We start from the raw sequence: 7,699 nt of genomic DNA, 5'->3' as shown, positions 1-7,699 counted from the left end.
TTGTCTCAGGGTATTGAAGTTCTTTGTTTGTTGCATATTCGTTTATGCTCCAAATGACCACTGTGGCTTCTCTGGGTCACCTTGAAGGTTTCTTCGTCTTGAGTGAGGAGTTTCAATAACTGTACCTCCTTTGGGTCAAAATGGAATCGGTTCAGATTCCTTTAAAACTGATTTGGACTGATGGGGCAAAAGCTTGAGGGCGACCCTGTCCTCTCCCTTTAAAGGAATAGTTCACCCAAAAATGAATATTCTGTCATCATCTACTCACCCTCATGCCAAATGAAACACAGGTGAAATTTGTTAGTCCATATAACACACAGGGAGGTTGCCAGCACAACTTTGTAGCAGGTTTCTCCAAAACAACTGAAGTCAGTGGGGACCAGTTCTTTAGAGTTCCAAAACAAAAACAGCCAAACAATCACACTGTGAATAGAAAGACCTATACACCATTATTTGTTGCAAATCAATCAGCTGTAGTTAAGATTTGCACTAAATTATGGTGTAAATATAGATCTTTTTGGAACTGAAGAACTGGTCCCCACTGACTTCAGTTGTTTTGGAGAAGGCTGCTATGGAGTTGTGCTGGCAACCTCCCTGTGTGTTATATGGACAAACTTCACCTGCGTTTCAACTGGCATGAGGGTGAGTAGATGATGACAGAATTTTCATTTTTGGGTGAACTATTCCTTTAAAACCTTTGCTAGCAAGGAAGGGCTGAGCACTGCCTGTCCACAATTCTCATAAACTATGAGCTTGTAAATACTGTGAAATATGTCAATGTATGAATTTGTCAATTTTGCAGTTAACATGTTAATATTTCTGTGGCAAGTGGGGTAAGGATGATTCCCATTAAAAACTAAACCCCAAACCCAAATCTGTGTAAAGCCTGACATCTAATGGTAAAACGCATGCTGCTGAAATGGCCATCTGCTGTTGGCTGATCTTTGGTGCCAGGTGATGTCACCTTAATAGAGAACAACATGCGGTGCTTCATCTCCTTTCGGTAAATGAAGCATGGGGAGGAGATCAAGTTCCAGCAAATTATAGTGCTTTCTGTAAGAGGCAGAGCCCACAATAACAACTACACAATGTGTAGAACTGAACCAATGAGGATGTGACTTGGCTTGTGTAGCCTACATATGTGCTATACAGGCCAAGTCTGTTAAACCTGGGGCTGGTTTTTGACAGGGCCTTGACTTTTAAAGATCAGGTTAACAAGGTAGCACAGTACTGCTCCTTTCTGTTGAGGAATATATCAAAAATCAAGGGGGTTCTCATTCTCATCCTTTGCAGATTTGGAGAATGTGATCCATGCTTTTGTATAATTTCGTTTGGACAACTGGAACTCCTTCAGTTAGGCATTAGTCAAAAGTCAATCTCTTGTCCTCAGATTGTACAGAATGCTGCAGCTAGCATCTTAACCAGTGCTAAACAAAGAGACCACGTTATCCTTTTTTCAGCACCTTTATACTGTGTTTAGAAAACTGACTGGTCCCCAGACCTTTTAACCTTATATGAATCTGAATGTGGCCCAACATCCTACTGACTGTTCTGGTCCAGACCAAAGCTGACCAGGCGTTCGTCATTAGAGCCCCTCTGCCTGAGGAACTCAGGAACATCATCTTTGAAATATCTTCTTAAGACTCACTTTTATAGACAGGTTATTATATAAATGTTTCATTTTAATTTGTCTTTTATCCTTGTGTCTTTGTAACTCTTTTGGACCCTTGTATTTGTTTTTATTCATTTTGTTGTGTTCCCTGTTTTTATGGACACAGTTTTCAGACAAGTGCTATCTAAATAAAATGTATTATTATTGTTATTACACTCTGGTCCATTATAACCACCACATTCCATTTTACCATACAGCCTGGCAGTCAACCAGTTGGACGTTGGAAGTAAGAGTGCAGGTTGTGCGGCCGAACCGGCAGCTCCCCTTTACTATTTCTGGGACTGGTACCTAAGTCCAGCGTTGTGTTCAATACTTACATCTGTTGCACCATCTAAATATATGACCAGGCGCAGCTAAGTGTGGTGTAGACAATGCGCGTTCACGTTGATACATTCTGTCGCAGTGATTATTAAGCTACTAGGCAGTGCACGTTCATCTGAGTTCATCTGAGATCTACAAAGTTTTGATTGCGGCAGGCAGGCAGATTAGAATATGTGAATACTAAAAATGGACACAGAACCAAAAAAAACGAAAAATTAACTATACTGATACACAGAGGCGTTGTTAGGATCTTGAAACATTGGGGGCTTAGCCCAGCCCAGAAATCTTTAGACCTTCACCCGATAATTGCACCATTTTCAAGTTATTTCAGAGTAAAATGAATATAAGATGTGAGACACTGTGCTCTACCAAAAGGTTCCGGTCAGGTGCGTAGGCTGGCTTTCACAACATGATATCAAAATAAACAAAATGAGTGCAATCTGAGTTCTCATTCAACTTCGTTATTATTTTTATTTTCAGCAGCAGGAGTAAAATCCTAAGAAAAAATAAGAGCCTTGACGTCGATGAAGCAGTCATATGCTAGATTGTATGTTGCCAATGCTTTGTTCAATTTTGAAAATTGACCAACCCTGCTCTCATAGATTCTGCTTTTATTGTGTGACAAGGGCTCCTTTTGAACTGTGACAAATTTGAATTGTGACAAACTGTGTTAACTCTGTGTCTTGTCTATCTGATACTCTCCTCTTCTTCACCTCTCCAGTAGCTCTTTTGGTGTCTCATCTGTCTGTCGCACTCCTCATCTCCTCTGCTCTCTCCTCCTGTTCTCTTCTCCTCTCTCCTGTCCTGGTCATAAAAAGGATGCAATCAGCATATGCCAACCAAAATCTAACCAAATCTCTCATTTACACAATAGTAATAATAATAATCAGAATAATAAGTGATTATAAGCAGCCTACCTTGCTGCTGGTAATGGAAGCATGTAATGACCTGTTGCTAGCTTGACATTTCTACTTGCTATTGAAAGTGAACTATGGTAGCCTGGTAGCTACCTAGCTAGCTACCCATCTGAGTGGAATACGTTTCAATCGCCAAATCAGTTGCAGAGATGCATATGCTTCATACATATGCTTCAGGGGAAACAAATTATGGCTTGAAGACTTATCAATTGGATTCTACAAAGGCAAAGTAAGGTCATCCCACTTTCTTTCTATGCTTAGCCCATGTTCCACATTAATATCACAGTGAATGCAGGCTAGCTAGACCAGTGGTTCTCAAACTGTGTCGTCGCACACTGGTGTGCCTTGGGAGCTGGCCAGGTGTGCCTTGGAATTAGTCTTATTTATGATGATTTACATAATCATATGTAAAGGTGTGCCTTGGAAATACTTGTTTTCATAAATGGTGTGCCTTGTGACAAAAACGTTTGAGAACCACTGAGCTAGACTAGCTAGCTAGCTAAAGAGCCCTCTTCTTCACCAACCTGAGCTTGTAGATGAGGCAGTGGCACTCTCACTCCTGACTCATCTGCTGCTACAGCAACAGGAGATAACTCTTCCTCCACCTCCTCTAGACTCGCCTGCGCCTTGTTGCCTTCATCCTTTTTCTTTTTGAAAAAGCTTCTTACATCCATAGCCTTCCAGTCTTGTCTTAGTGAATTAGCTAGCTAGCTACCACCAGATGCCAACAATGACAAGCCCTGTAACCGGTGCGCTCTCTCTCTCTCTCTCCCTCCCTCTCTCTCTCTCTCTCTCTCCCTCCCTCTCTCTCTCTCTCTCTCTCTCTCTCTCTCTCTCTCTCTCTCTCTCACTCTCTCTCTCTCTCTCTCTCTCTCCCTCCTCTCTCTCTCTCTCTCTCTCTCTCTCTCTCTCTCTCTCTCTCTCTCGCACTCACACAAAATGCGCGCGTGCCAAGTAGTGTGAAGAAGATCTGCTGCTTGAATGACACACAGAGGACCCAAAACGTACTTGCGTTTTTGGTCAACGATATCATATTATTTTCGAGGGCTTTAATGCATGATCGGAATGACAGACGAATAGATCTGGGGCTATTTTTTTAATTATTCTTATTTTTGTAAAAAAAAAAAAAAAAAAAGAATTTGAGAAAAAAAAAGTTTTTTGAGATCCGGGGCTATTCATAAAACATTCGGGGCTGTAGCCTTGGACGCCCAGGCCTAACGACGGCACTGCTGATACAGAAACAATAAAGATACTTTCATTATACAGCATGCCAGGCGGTATGGAGATACATTAGGCTTGCTGCAGCGGTCAACGACTGTGCTGAATGGAGAGTAGGGTGTAGGACAGAGGAGGTCAAGAAAAAATGGAAAGACCTCTTACAGGCTGCAAGAAGAGATTCACAAACTGGTGGTGGCAGTCTGATGGACACGAAGGTAGCCTTTTGGTTGGCCTAGGTTGAAGCCACCACTGATGATGACAACATCTTTTAAATATGTAAAATAAAACTACAATATTCTATAATAGGATGTAATACACTATAGTACGCTACAATACGCTATAATATAATATAATATAATATAATATAATATAATATAATATAATATAATATGTAGCCTATACAATATAATAGACTACATAGCGCACAGTAAATAGCCTGTTCACAGTGTAGTTCACAGTGTATCTGTGCGCCGCCTTCACGCACGGTTGACTCAATTTGTGCCACATTCACAACACTGTGTGTATGCTGACACAGTTAGAAACCTATAGATATTGACTTATTAACGTAGAACCACAAAACGGGGTCTGACTGTGAAAGCGAGGAAGATATGAGACATCGTCCACCCGGTAAGAACAGCCTGAAGTGGCTGAGCAGAAAAAAGAGGAAACACTGTGACCGGCCTTTGTTGAGGAGCTTCACATCTTATCAGACAAATGTAATTTGATAAATGTTCAACAAATGAGTCTCCAAAACATTAGGATGCATGTTTTAATGATCGAGACACTTCATCTCCATTCCCGATGTTCATGTGGTCGACATTTGAATTCACTTTGGCAGCTGTGAAGAAATATTCCAGACTTGGAGAGCAACAAGGCTGTCGTCTCTCTCTCTCTCTCTCTCTCTCTCTCTCTCTCTCTCTCTCTCACACACACACACACACACACACACACACACACACATACACACACACACACGATATCTTGGGACCTCACTCAAAATTTTGGTTTGATTTTTAAAATTCAACAAATGACATAAAAAAATGCTTTTGTTACAGTGTCCATTAGGTTATCTCCATCCAAAAGCACTTGACTCTCCGACTAGTCGGAGGTGGTTTTATGACTTTCGGAACCAGTTAACTCCATATGGTACTATCAGCGTATGAGGAGCACTTGAAGGCAGCACAGGTTACCGCTCTGTGGAGACGTTCACGTGCGCTCAAATCGAAATTGCGATATTTCCGACAGCACCTGAAGTAGCAAATGGCTGCAGCGTCGTCTGGACACTGCTGCCAGACTCTTCCTGTAAACCAGCGTGGTTGTATCATATTACAGCTTGTCACTCAGAAGTCAAAAGTCCGCATTGAAGGGGATAACAGGGAGGAAATTGGTCTCATGTTTTCATAGAGAAGATTTACGGATTTAAAGCGTCTTTTTCACTTTCCTTCCTGGCATGCTATAGCTAATAACTTCTTCACTGCACAACGGAGGTAAATACAGAAAGCTACTCTGGACTCTGAAGTAAGTGCATGCATAACTACCTGTCTTAACTTTAGTCATAGCCTATCTCTCTTACTCGTCACTGTTTTTATTAATGTTCGGTCCAAGCGGTCAAAACCGTGAATTTTGAAGCCAATAAGGAAGTGTCTGAAAGCTACAGTTCCTCAAATGTCCGCTAGGGTCGGCTCCAAAAAGACTCTAAATCCCGCCCAACTCCATTCATGTCTATGGGACCACGGCACAACTCACTCAAAATACAAAGTCAATATTTTTTTTTGACAAGAGGTTATGGTCTCACTAGCTAATTTCACTTCTTCTAATATGTGTCCATATGGCGAAACGTCCAAACGTATATTTAGGTTGTGAATGCAGTTCAAAAACAAAATTCTAGATCTCTAGATTGTCCTGAATATAAGATGGATTGTAAAAATGCGTTCATATTTATTAGTAATAAAAAAAATCTAAACAATTCATGACATTACAAACAAGTGGGCCTATATATGCACTATCTGACTACTTCATTGAGCAAAACTTGGTCTATGACGTTAATCAATTTTTGTGAAGAAAATAGGCTATTTAAGACATTGTTAGTTTATTGGGCAGCGTTCACTGGAGTGACAGGAAAAATGCATCATAAACAGAGCTTGAACCCATGACATTCACTTCTGTGGCTTGTACTGTGAGCCAATTCCTTTCCCATACTTCACTTGTAAATCCCATCTGTCTTTTGTTGTTGTGTTTTGCTTTTCTTAATTCCTCTCTATGACTGGGGAAAGACTGGGAAAATTCATGATACACGCCTTGGCTCTAGTCTTGCTGGTTTCTCTTTGTATTGGGTTAATGACAGTATTTTGCTTTTAGAGTGGCCAGTCCACTCCCCTTAGTTATTTAAGTTATTGAGACAATAGGAAAGCTGAGAGGGGTACAGAGTAGGGGAAAATATCCAAGAAGGTTCTGGTGAGACGGAAGCCCAGACCAGCAGGGGAAGACCAGCATGTAGACCCAAAGACAGGCGGACTACCACTACCTCTGGACATGAAAATGTCTGTATACCCTAAATGATATAAGGCATAAGAGCAATCGTTTTATGACTTGGGTTCAATTCACTCTCCAAACAGGAGATTAAGAAAAAACAGTAGAGAGGAAGATTGAGGGGAAAAGTACATTCATTTACATTGGAGTTGAACCGTTCAGCAAACTGAGATCCCTTGATTTTCACCAAACTACACAGGGAGATGAAACATCTGGGGCGAGACAACATATCCATATTATCTGATGTGTTACAGTGAGTGTTGTCATGTGTAAAGTTTGAGGTCACTACTTTTGTACATTTGTGAATGAGTGGTAGGCCTATCACACATCTAAAATACTCAAGAGGCTCATATATAGGCCTTCCCATGTGAACGATTCTGTGCCTTAGCTCTGATACACAAGTAATGATAAATCAACCAGGATTGCAATGTAGGCTACAAACTAAAGACCAATTTGGGTTCAGTCATGACATTTTTGCGTTGGATTACCATACAAACCGAGAAAGAAAGGCATAATCACAGAGGATGATTCCCTTATACAGATTCTACAGTTCTTATCAAAGTTGCTTTTACTGCAAAATGCATACTTTTAGCCACATTTAAGTCTATCAAAACATGTAGACTTTTTCTACCCAAAGAACTGGAGAAATGTCATCAACAAATGAACCAAACCTTAACTACAACCTCAAACCAGATTTTTTCTCTTTACCCCTTTAACCCATTTGTAGAACAGACTGTCCTTTCCACTTAGAATAGGCTATATTATACAGATCTAACCAGATCTAACACAGCAAGAACCCAAACAAGCATATTAATGAGCATTTGCTCATAAATATGCTTGTTTGGGTCCAGGGGTGTTGGAGGGTGAACACCTGACTGACTGTTGTTCGAAATTTTAGCTCACAGTAGCATACAGCACACCCTCAGCAACAATACACTGCATTGGGTCGGCCTATTTGAAATGGCCTCTAACCTTTTGAGAGTTACCACAATGATCATGATGAACTTGTCTTCAATGTATTGCATGTGAGAGGCAAGGAGAG

The sequence above is a fragment of the Centroberyx gerrardi genome, chromosome 3 (assembly GCF_048128805.1).
Source record: "Centroberyx gerrardi isolate f3 chromosome 3, fCenGer3.hap1.cur.20231027, whole genome shotgun sequence".
NCBI classification, from domain to species: Eukaryota; Metazoa; Chordata; class Actinopteri; order Beryciformes; family Berycidae; genus Centroberyx; species Centroberyx gerrardi.
The sequence above is the reverse complement of the archived record's forward strand: the minus strand, read 5'-3'. Positions refer to the sequence as shown.